The sequence below is a fragment of the Chiloscyllium punctatum genome, chromosome 45, assembly GCF_047496795.1.
Source record: "Chiloscyllium punctatum isolate Juve2018m chromosome 45, sChiPun1.3, whole genome shotgun sequence".
Classification (NCBI taxonomy): Eukaryota; Metazoa; Chordata; class Chondrichthyes; order Orectolobiformes; family Hemiscylliidae; genus Chiloscyllium; species Chiloscyllium punctatum.
In genome coordinates, this window is record NC_092783.1 from 33,389,245 (window position 1) to 33,402,154 (window position 12,910).

Here is a 12,910-nt window from a genome sequence, read left to right on the forward strand (position 1 = left end):
AGCTGTCCCACATCTTGGACTCAGTTCAGTTTGCTTTATTTACAACCAAAACTGATGGAAGTGACAAAAAGTGCAGGTTTTTTTTTTTGGAAATGAATCCCACCACAAAGCAGCTTGTTTTGCACAATAATCCAACGCCCAGCCCTGAGAAAGATTGTAAATATAAGAAAGGAGCTGGGAATTTGTCTTGCAAATGTTTCGTCCCCTGTCTAGGTGACATCCTCAGTGCTAGGGAGCCTCCTGTGAAGCGCTTCTGTGCTGTTTCCTCTGGCATTTATAGTGGCCTGTCTCTGCCGCTTCCGGTTGTCAGTTCCAGCTGTAGTGGCCGGTATATTGGGTCCAGGTCGATGTGTTTGTTGATAGAGTCTGTGGATGAGTACCATCCCTGTAGGAATTCCCTGGCTGTTTTCTGTTTGGCTTGCCCTATAATGGTAGTGTTGTCCCAGTTGAATTCATGTTGCTTGTCATCTGAGTGTGTGGCTACTAAGGATAGCAGGTTGTGTCATTTTGTGGCTAGTTGGTATTCATGGATACGGATCATTAGCTGTCTTCCTGTTTGTCCTATGTAGTGTTTTGTGCAGTCCTTGCATGGGATTTTGTACACTACATTAGTTTTGCTCATGTTGGGTATCGGGTCCTTGGTTCTGGTGAGTTGTTGTCTGAGAGTGGCTGTTGGTTTGTGGGCTGTTATGAGTCCTAGTGGTCAGACAGTAGTCTGGCTGTCAGTTCAGAAATGCTCCTGATGTTTGGTAGTGTGGCTAGTCCTTTGGGTTGCGGCATGTCCTCGTTCCGTTGTCTTTCCCTTAGGTATCTGTTGATGAAATTGCAAGGGTATCCGTTTTTGGCGAATACCTTGTATAGGTGTTCCTCTTCCTCTTTTTGTAGTTCTGGTGTGCTGCAGTGTGTTGTGGCCCTTTTGAATAGTGTCTTGATTCAACTTCATTTGTGTGTGTTGGGGTGGTTGCTTTCATAGTTTAGGACTTGGTCTGTGTGTGTGGCTTTCCTGTATACCTTTGTGGTGAATTCTCCGTTCGGTGTTCTCTGTACCATCACGTACTAGGAATGGGAGTTGGTTGTCCTTTTCTTCCTCTCTAGTGAATTGGATTCCTGTGAGTGTGGCGTTGATGATCTGGTGTGTGTTCTCTATTTCTGTGTTTTTAATTTATTACAAAGGTGTCATCCACATATCTGACCCAGAGTTTGGGTTGAATTTGCGGCAAGACTGTTTGTTCTAACTTTTGCATTACTGCTTCTGCTATGAGTCCAGAGATCGGTGAGCCCAGGGGTGTTCCGTTGATTTGTTCGTATATCTGGTTGTTGAATGTGAAATGTGTTGTGAGGCACAAGTCCAGTAGTTTAAGTATGCCGTCTTTGTTGATAGGTTCAACGTCCTGTTGTCTGTTATGTCTGTCTAGCAGGTTGGCTATTGTTTCTCTGGCTAGGGTTTGGTCGATAGGGGGTGAATGGCACTGTTCATGTACAAAATCCCATGCAAGGACTGCACAAAACACTACATCGGACAAACAGGAAGACAGCTAACGATCCGTATCCATGAACACCAACTAGCCACGAAACGACACGACCAGCTATCCTTAGTAGCCACACACACAGATGACAAGCAACATGAATTTGACTGGGACAACACTACCATTATAGTGCAAGCCAAACAGAGAACAGCCAGGGAATTCCTAGAGGCATGGCACTCATCCACAGACTCTATCAACAAACACATCGACCTGGACCCAATATACCGGCCACTACAGCGGACAGCTGGAACTGATAACCGGAAGCGGCAGAGACAGGCCACTATAAATGCCAGAGGAAACAGCACAGAAGCGCTTCACAGGAAGCTCCCAAGCACTGAGGATGTCACCTAGACAGGGGATGAAACGTTTGCAAGACAAATTCCCAGCTCGGCAAACAGAACCACAACAATGAGCACCTGAGCTACAAATCTTCTCCCAAACATTGAATATAAGAAAAGAGCTAGCTAGTCATTAAATTGTTGCTGTTTTGTTGTTTTACTAATTTGGAAGGCTTTGTTTTAAGTTAATTTACCTCTGTGACTTTTGATAATAATAAATATTTGGAAAATGTGCTTCTACATAATTCCATCAAGAGAAGTTGTGCTTGTTCCTGACAAGGCCAACAATCAACTTAAGCAAAAACAATAAAATCAGTCAGAACGCATGCATTCTTCTGGCCTAGTTGGACCACCTAATGGGGTTAGAGGGGTATTTTACAGATTCTCTACCCTGGATTTTTACCAGCTTTTTTTCTCCTAATGTTTGTTTGACTTCCAGATGAAAGAGGGGGAGAGATTTGGGGATGGACAGTTGGGGAGGTGAAGTTGCATGGTATAACTTGTCAAGCATAAGGATCTGAGATAGTGGGACAGGACCCGTGTTCTTTTGCAGTCTGTTACTGTTTATACACAAATTGGATTTTATACCATAACTTATATTCCATTTCCATACCTGGGCTCTGGCAGTTTCTATCTGTCACCCCCACTGAGCTACTATAAGTTACTTTTCTCTTTTAAGTGTGAAGGAAGGATTTGGCTGAGCTTCTGATTCAATATTATTTCATGACAGACTAGTTATGGATGAGATTGCTAAAGTTTAGTAACTTTGGTGCTGCTTATATGGACTGAATTAATGTTTTTTAAAGCCATTGAACAAAATTAAGGATATTCTTACCACTGAACCTTTTGATGTTGATCATCGGCTAATTGTAGAACTTGAACAAAATAAAAAAGACTGTTTGCAATTATCTATCATATAGCATAAATAAATTTCTCAAACAGTGAATAGTTACAACCTGGAATACATCAGTACTGTGGTGGAAGAAGATGCAATTTGAATAGAAATAATGGTCACGATTATGGAGAAAAGATAGGAAGATAACATAAACTCATAATGCTCATTCAGAGAGCCAATGCTGATGTGACAGATTGAATGCCTTCTACCTGCACCTTAACAAAGCCAGAGCTAATTGCCTCATAGATAAGGAATATCTTGGTGAGTCTGCTGCTTTCAGACATGGGGAGCGCTTTCTGCCTACCACTAAAACAATGGGTAATCATGCATCATTGAATAGAAGTTTCATGACAGTTTAATGAAATTTTGTTCTCATAACATTATCTGCACCTTGGGTGTGAACAGGACAATTTAGCAAATTATATCACAACATTAAATCATTTAATTCTATCACTAACAATCTAAAATCACAGTTTGTGTATTTTTTATTGAGCAGCTGTGATTTGTCTTAATTTTGCATAAATCAGCTAAATACACATTAAACATACTTACCTCCAAGGTATATAACTCTTAATGAAATTGACACATTTTAAAAATAGAACAAAGTTTCTCCAGATACCATGGCCAACACTCATTCCTCAAAATACATTATTAAAAAAATGAAATATGACTAAGTATTTGGCTAGTTGTGATTTGTAGGATCTTGCTGTGTGCTCAGGATTGCCACATGTGCCCCTGTTACAGCAATTACTAAATTTTCCAAGTACAAAGGACATCTAAGATACTATACCAATTCAATAACTTTGTTATCGTCTAGTTAGTCTCTACGAAACTACATATCAACCTTTTCACAGAACACGTGTTCACTATTTAATTTCTGCATTGTAGGTTGTGTAATCTTAGACAACTAAATAGAAAGCTTAGATATTTAATTTCACATCTTAGTTTCTGGCTGTGATTAATATTTGCATTCAATTTTCATTTTGATGGAAAATGAAGTGAATACAAATTAATTTCCAGTAATATGAGTTTTAATAAATGTTCAGTATCAGTATAAAAATCACAAAACTTATTAAGAATATGCATATATAAGAATTATATATATAACATTTATATATTCAGGATTATAAAGAATAATTATTTCATCTCACAAGGGAATTCAAAACAAGGAATAAATCGTAATAAATTTATAACTAAGTAACCTAAAGAGAAAATCTGTCAGAAAAAGACAAAGCATTGTTATAGTATGCTGCACACTGTCCCAGATGACCACAGAATCACTTGAACTGTTGAAGTGGAATAGACGTTTATTTGTGAGTATCACATAGCTAGTCCCTTTTTTTTCTAAAAGCTGTTCTTTGGCTGAAGGAGAGACTGTCCTTAATTTTTTTCAGAGGGGCAATAAACCAGACTGGGCTCCGATCAGTCTGGTTTGGTGCAGAGATGAAAAGGATTTTAAGAGGCCTTTTGTTTACATGTAAAGATGAGACTTCAGGCCAAAGTAGTCATGTTTTAGAATTGACCTGTATAATGAAAGGGGAGTGGTCAGCTCTTTAGTTGGGCTGAGCAGTTTTTAGTCAGTCTTGAACTGGGAAGTTCAACAGGGAGCTGTGTGAAAACTTTTTGTCTTTTCTGCCCTTCAACTTCAACCTGTAAGCATGTGTTCCATTTATACTGGTTTTGGAAGGTTGTTTGATTATTGGGACTGTTGTGTATATTCAGAACAGCGTATTTAAGTCTAGTTGGGTAAGTTGGTTTCTGTAGGGGTTCTTTATTCTATTCTTTGTGTTTCACTGTGTAATTTTGTGAACAAATTTTTGTCGATTTTAAAATCTAGTAGTCAACCCAGCTATCTTACTCCGTGTAATTTTTACTGTACACTTACCGAAACAAATTGCAAAGTTATGGTCTGGGGCTACCTGCTTTAGAATGTTTTGAGTGGTCTGGCCTAGTCTACTACAACGAAGAAAGTGTATGAGGCATTGGTAAAAAGTTAGTGAATTAGAATTAAAAAGATAGAGATGCAGCAAGTCATTAAAATCGTGGTAGAAACTCAATAGGCCAAACAATATATTATTGATCTTATGTTTTCATGCATTGTAGTCAATTGACACATTCATTCACCTATTTTAAACTAATAGATGAACATTTCATTCAAACGTAAGCTTTCACATTGTTAAAGGCAGAGACTGCCTGTATAATTTAATTTAGTTCTTTGATAAGGTAATGGAGAATATTAATAAGGACAACACATTTGGTATTTCCTGTGTAGAATGTTAGAAGGCATATGATGAAATGTTGCATAGGTGGTGTAATAAGTTGATTTAAGTCCATGGATTTAGGAACCAAAATTATGGTTTGGAAAGCAAATTGGCACAGGTAAACTTGGCAAAGGATGGTTGTGAATGGATTTTCCAGATGAGAAATTGATTTTGCAATGGTGTTACCCAAGATCCATTATAGATTCAGTATTTATTACAAGTTGTAGAAATTATCTTGACTCAGGCAAAGGGAGCAACAGCATAAAGTTTGTAAAACATACAAAACTTCACAAAGTAAGAGATAGTAATGAGGTTCGTGTAGTAATAAACAGAATGATAAAATTTGCAAAGCATTCAGTGTGAAGAAATGTGAATAAATGCATCTTGGCAGCGCAAATATGGAAAGGTTGAATAGGCAGAGATGTTATTATGCACTAATCTTTAAAAAGTGGTAGGACAATCCAGATGCTGTGGTCAAATGTAGATTATGAGGGACAATACTTAGAGTCATAGACTCATACAGCATGAAAACAGATCTGTCAGTCTAACTATTCCATGCTGACCAGGTTTCCCATACTAAACTAGTTCCATTTGCCCGTGTTTGTAACATATCCTTCTAAATCTTTTCTTATCCTCCAACTGTCCAAATATCTTTTAAATGTTGTAACTAGACTGACATCTATCAATTCCCCTGGCAATTAATTCTATATATGAACATTTGAGTGAAAAAGCTGCCCCTCAGGTCCCTTTTAATTCTTTTCCCTCTCAGCTTAAAATCATACCCTCTAGTTTTGAGCTCCCCTCCCCATACAGAAAAGACCTTTGCTATTCACCTTATGCATGCCCCTCATAATTTTATAAATCTCTGTAGGGTTACCCCTCAATCTCCTATGCTCCAGCAAAAAAAACTCCCAGCCTGTCCAGCCACTCCTTGTAACTCAAACCCTCCAATCCTGGTAACATCTTTATAAATCTTTTCTGCACACATTCCAAGTTAATAACATTCTTCTTATAGCAGGACAACCAGAATCATACACAGTATTCCAAAAGTGACCTCACCAACATCCTGTACAGCTGCAATATGACGCCCTAATCTTATACTCAATATACTGACCAATGAAAATACGCTTGTCAAACACCTACTTCACCACCCTGTCTACATGTGTTGCCACTTTCAAGGAACTATGTACATGAACCCTTATGTCTCTCTGTTCAACAACATTCCTATCATTAACTGTGTAAGTCCTACCCTGGTTTGTCTGACCAAAATACAACACCTCACATTGATCTAAATTAAACTCCATTAGCTATTCCTTTGGCCCAGTAGCCCACTGATCAAGATCCCATTTTTTTCCTTAGATAACCTTCCTCAATGTTCACTATACCAGCAATTTCCACAAACGTAGTAACTATATTCTCATCCAAATCATTTACATAAATGATAAACAACGGTGGACCCATCAATGATCCCTGCAGCACACCATTGGTCACAGGTCTGCAGTCTGAGAAACAATCCTCCACCACCACCCTCTGTCTCCTACCATGAAGCCAATTTTGTATCTTATTGGCGAGCTGTCCCTGGGTCCCATGTGTTCTAATGTTACTGATCAGTCTACCATGCAGAACCTTGTTGAAGGCCTTGGTAAAGTCCAAAATAGATCAGGTGAGAATTTTATACATCATCACCTAATCCTCCACTGGAGAGATGGAAAGGCCTTAGAAATGGAACAGAGAAAGATTACCAGGAATGTTGGATAACAACATTAACTTTCATCTCTCCTGTATCATCATACCGCAGTGTTTTGATCCAGGGATATGATTATAACAATTCAAACCACATGCAAATGTTGAGGTAGGGAGAGCAAAGAGACAATTACAACATCTGCAATGTGCCAAATTCAACAATTTCAAAATTTTCAAACTAAGTTAACAGTGAATTGCAAAAGAACCATTTCATTTAACGTCATAAAAAGGGGGAGCAAAGGAGAAAAAAGAATAACAGGGTCTAGATTTAATAAGATGTGCAAATGAATCAAGGGTGACGTGAGAAAAAAATCTTTTTCAGACAGCGAGTAGTTTATGTATGATATGCACTGGCCAGAAATGTGGCAGAGGCAGGTTTAATTGAAATATTCAAGACAGCATTGATTGATTATTTGGATCGAAAAGGTGTGAAGGGATGTAAGGAAAGGGCAGGAGATTGGCTCTAGCTCATAGAACTAGTGCAGGCATGATGGGCTAAATGGCCTTCTACTGTACCGTAACAGTTCTGTGATTCAGCAGAAGTCAGGTTTTGAGCTTTATGTATTAGAAGGGTGGGAGAAAGCTCACCTGCAGTATATGTGCCTGGGTAGACCAGTTGGAAAGACTATTTCTGTGAAGTAGGCACTACATTACTTGTTGTAATCTCACAATATCTTTCACTGTCCAGATTGAGAGGTGGTGATGTGGGTAGCCAATTCACTTGTTCCCAAGTGTACAATTCACTGTGATAAAGATTAATTGTTATACCAGAACTGCACTAACTCCATGTGGCAGAGAATATTAAACAAAACATTTACTTTGTAGAAGTCGCAGTCTGCATATAGAAGATAACATTAAACTGTTCACTTAAGAAAAGTGCTAGAACAAGCCCAAATAATAAAACTCTGCTCAGTTTATTGAACAAAATGTAATCAAAATACCCACTGATTTTCTGCTAATGTCTAGTCAAAGTCAGTATGTATAACTGGAAATAAAAATTGAATTCAGTGTTTGGAGTTGGCAAAGCTCCCCTATGTATTTGAAGAAGTAGCTGAGGTTCGATCTTTCCTTTAACATTTCCATGCCAGCAGGTTGGAAGGCTATAAACCATGATCCCCAAAGTCTTTTGAAACTGTTCTTGGACCTTCAAACCTAATAATGCTACTCATTAAATTTTTGATATAAGCAAAAGTAAATTTAAATGTGAATGATCTAAATGCTAAATAATGGTAATTAGCAGAAATAATTTGATATGTAATACAGTCCGTTGATTGAAGAATAATTCCACACATCCTGCAATGTATGGGGACTTCCCTGGGAAAAAACTTGTCCACAGGATAAAAGGACACACAGCCAATATGTGATCCCATAGATAATGAAGTTCAACAAGTAACTGAAAGCAAATCATGACTTATGTTAAAATATGCAACTAAGAATTATCTTCATAGTCTGGCTGATTCGATGGAAAGTGTATAAACTGTTGCAAAAAACAGACATTGTCTGGGGTATCAAAATCAGAGTTTGGGAAGCATTCCAACCTGATACCATGAAATGGACAGACTTTCAGAAAACATATTTTTGAAAGGTTGCTTCTGCAGCAGTGGAATAGAATAATGTGATAAAAACAGAAAAAGATTGAATACTAAGAGGTCTGGCAAGATCAGTAGATGGTCAAATATCATTTGTCAAAACTGGAATTATGGAAATGCAGTTTGGTACATGCAATTTCTGAGGGAAATATGGGTTTCCCAATTCCTTTAACCTACAATTCCTTAAACCTTCAATTATGAGTTCCACCTACATTATTTGTTCACAAAGAAGCCAATGGTAAAGATCAAGACCTGAGTTATGCTGAGTCACAGAACAGTGTGGTGCAGGCGGTGGCCATTTGGTCCATCATACCTACACTGGCTCTATTAGCTAAGGCAAAGGTAAAGAGATTTTTGCTCAGTAAGAAATTAAGGGTTATAGTGAGTGGGAAGATCAGTGGAGCTGAGTCCACAAAAAGGTCAGCCATGATCTTATTGAATGGCAGAGCAGGGCCGATGGGCCAGATGGCCTACTCCTGCTCCTACTTCTTATGTTCTTGTAAGCCCTTCTATGTTGGTGCTTGTATATGTTTTCTCAATGAGTGACCCTATTACCTCATTGTTATTTGCACTTGCAGTAGTAAATTCAAGGCAATTGAAAAGTTACAAGGGAATCAGTTAGCCCCTGGACCTTTAAAAAGATTTTTTAAAAATGTCCTAAGTCCCTCAAATTCCCTTAAATGAATTTACAGAATTGTCTACAATATCCCAGACAAAGCCAAAAAAGGGATTTATAAAGTTCTAACATGATCTCCCTACTTTTTATTCTAATCCTGTGAACGTAAGGAAACCATATACTTTTTTGAACCTCTTACGATCTTGTCAATTGGTTCTGCAATCTTTAAGGACTTTTCTCTACGGATATCCAAATCTCTCAACACCTTTCAAATTGTGCTATTCTTGTATGCTGTCTTTCCACAGTCCTCCCAGATTATATTGCATCATACTTCTACATATCAGTTCTGCTTCTGTTCATTTTACCATTCTACCCATCCTAAAATCTATATCAATCCTCCAGGTATTTATTATTTTCCACATTTTGTAATATCTGCAAACCGTTGCTCTCTGTACTGGAGTTTCCTCATTTGTGAAGGTGCAGTAAACCTGTGGAATAAGTTTTTTGGGGGCAGGATTTTCAGACTTTTTGAAATCAGGTTACTCATGAGATTTAAATTAACACTACAAGTCTCCTTCAAAAGCACCTTCAAAACTCACAATTTCTATCATCTGGAAAGACAAGGGTAGCAGATAATTGGGAACATAATAACATACAGGTTCCCAAATTTGCACAGCATTCATTTGGCACCGTACAGATTGCTTCACTGTTGCTAGTCAAAGACCTTTAACTCCCTTCCTAACAGAACTATGAAGGTATCTGGAGCAGATGGAATGCAATGGGTCAAGAAAGTAGCTAACTATAACTTTCCAAGGGAGAATTAGGAATGTGCAACAAATGCCTACCTAACCAGAGATGCTCACATCCTGTAAAATTATTTTTAAAATCTACTCAAGTTACCGTTCTGTACCATACTATGGAAATGTCTTAAACTCCTTTTATTTTAAATGCTACATGTCAAAACATTGCCAGATTGAATTAATTCAAGGCATTTTTTAAGAACATTGCTCATGAGGTGGGCATGAATGGTTAGGCCAGCATTTATTGTACATCCTTAATTGTGCAGCAGGTGGTGGTGGCAAACTACCTTTTTGAACCACTGCAATCCTTGAAGTGTAAGGACACCCACAGAGCCATTAGCAAGAGATTTCCATGACATTGACCTAGCGACAGTGAAGGAATGGCTGTATAGTTCCAAGCCAAAATGCTGTGTGACTTCAAGGGTAAGCTAGTGATGTTCTTATGCATCTGTTGCTTTTGACTTTCTAGGCGGTGGAGATGGTGGATTTGAGAGGTGCTCTTAGAGGAGCCCTGGTGAGTTACTGTCATGCATCTTGTTGATAGACTGCTGCCATTGTACTTTGCTGGTGAAGAGAATGAATGGTAAAGGTGGCGGATGGGGTGCCAATCAGGTCAGCTGGTTTGTTCTGGATAGTGACCAGCATTGTGAGCATTGTTGGAGTTACACCATCTGGGCAACTTTCTATCACATTCCTGACTCATTCCTTGCAGATGATGTACAAGCAATGGGGAGACAGCCAGAATTTCTAGTTCTGATTTGCTCAGCATTTATATGGTTGATTCAATGCAGATCCGGGCGATTCCCATGATATTGATAGCAGAGAAATCAGTGATGGGAAAGCTATCGAAGTCAAGGGTTAATGGTTTGGCTGTCTCTTACTGGATATAGTCAAAGCCTGACACTTGTGTGACATGGATGTTATCAACCCAAGCCTGGATGACCTCCAGGTCTTGTTGTATCTAGACATGAACTGCTACAGCATAAGGTGTCCTGAATAGGGCTTAACATTTTAATTATCAGTGAACATCTTTGGTCTGATCTTCATGATAGAGGGAGGGTCATTGATGAAATAACTAAAGATTGTTAGGTAATAAACCAATGAGACTGAGTGGTAATTGAATAAAAACATTTCACAATGAACAAACTTTTGGGCACAAATTGCACTGAGTTAATGAAGCATAAAGCTCTAACCTATTGGTCTAATATATCCAAAATGACTAACATCTGTTTTGGGTATACCATCTCACAGGGTTGGTTTTCTGAGCAATTAATCGTATAATTGATGAATGTGTGTTCATGATATCTTTATGTCCTGAAACCACCGTAAATTAGTCCTTTATCTCCATACTGTGTATTTAGATTAGATTACTTACAGTGTGGAAACAGGCCCTCCGGCCCAACAAGTCCACACCGCCCCGCCGAAGCGTAACCCACCCATACCCCTACATCTACATCTACCCCTTACCTAACACTACGGGCAATTTAGCATGGCCAATTCACCTTGCCTGCACATCTTTGGAGTGTGGGAGGAAACCGGAGCACCCGGAGGAAACCCACGCAGACACGGGGAGAACGTGCAAACTCCACACAGTCAGTCGCCTGAGGCGGGAATTGAACCCGGATCTCTGGCGCTGTGAGGCAGCAGTGCTAACCACTGTGCCACCGTGCCGCCCACGTGTTTTGTGTAGTCCATAAAGTTTTGCAATAACTATCCAAAAATTACATATGATCTAATGATGTCTCATCTCATAGCTTGGCCTGAACAAGGGCGCTATCATTTCTGATGTTAGAGCTGGAGGCAGCTCATTACAATGGCATGTAGCAAATTTAACTTTCTTTGTTAACAGGCATTTTCAAAAGCAGAACTAGACAGCTTTGGTTTTCATCATTGTGTGCATTCTTCCTCAGGAAGTTAAAAGATAGCAAGAGAGTGTGTGCTTTAGAAGATTGGAATGGAACAGAATGGAGAGCAACAAAATGAAAACAGAGACTGAGGCACTCAATGGACAGATGCAGACCAATAAATGCAAGGTAAATCCACAATGATTGTATAGAGAAAATAAAAGGGCACAAGGAACAACATACAGGAGAGAACAAACCAGGATAATTATATAAAATTGTTCACATGCACAGGGGTATAACTCTCACAGTGAAGGAAGATGACATATGACTACCATTATTTTAGAGCATGCAACAATCCAAACAAATTGAAATCTCCTCTTGTATTAAAAGTGAAGGTCATATAGCAACTAACTGAACTTGAAATATAGACATATTTCTTGGAAACCTTACAATATATATGGATAGCTTGGCTTTGAAAGAAGATGAACCTTAGACTTGATCTCTGCAGGTTTCTGAATCTCTGAAACACTCGCTACTTTAGTGCTGCAGCTGCTGCATTAAAAGCATTTAAAATATTATACTAAACTGATGTTTAACCTTTCTGCCAATCTGTTTCACTGCAGATGTTCTTAGCTAGGTTATAATCATACTTGAATATTGAAATATTCTTTAACCAAAATGTGTACGCATCCTGTAATTATTTTGTGCAGAATCTTAATCTGTTCTGGATATTCTCATCAAGTTGATCATTCTTCTCAAGCTCAGTACTTAGCTGAAAAGTGTAATAATAAAAATAACCTCACTACCACACCTCCATCACCATGAACCCGTAAACCATCAATTCGGAACGTTGCATGTTATGAACAGGTAGGTTAATCTGTCGTTCACTCTTTTCTCACACTTTCCCTGCCAATGGTGCCTGGGCATTACTCATATTAAGCCACGATGGCTTGACTGAGCCTTGTGACATTGACAAAACTACATTCTAGGAGAAAGTGAGGATCGCAGATGCTGGAGGTCAGAGTCAAAAATGTGGTGCTGGAAAAGCATAGCCGGTCAGGCAGCATCTGAGGAGCAGGAGAGTCAACATTTCGAGCATATCCTCTTCATGAGGAATCATTTCTGATGAAGAGCTTATGCTCGAAATGTCGACCCTCCTGCTCCTTGGATGCTGCTTGACTGGCTGTGATTTTCCAACACCACGCTTTTTGACTCAAAACCACATTCTATACATGCGGCATATTACAACCTCAACCACACACACTTGTTTTACAATACAATGTACTGATCTATTTTTG

At 38.8% G+C, this 12,910-nt stretch overlaps 1 protein-coding gene across 2 annotated transcripts in view; it reads right to left on the bottom strand.

Moving 5' to 3' along the window:
- Nucleotides 1–12,910, bottom strand: part of LOC140467272 (metabotropic glutamate receptor 4-like) — a 1,248,646-nt gene that overhangs the window by 109,380 nt on the left and 1,126,356 nt on the right. The window lies entirely within an intron of this gene.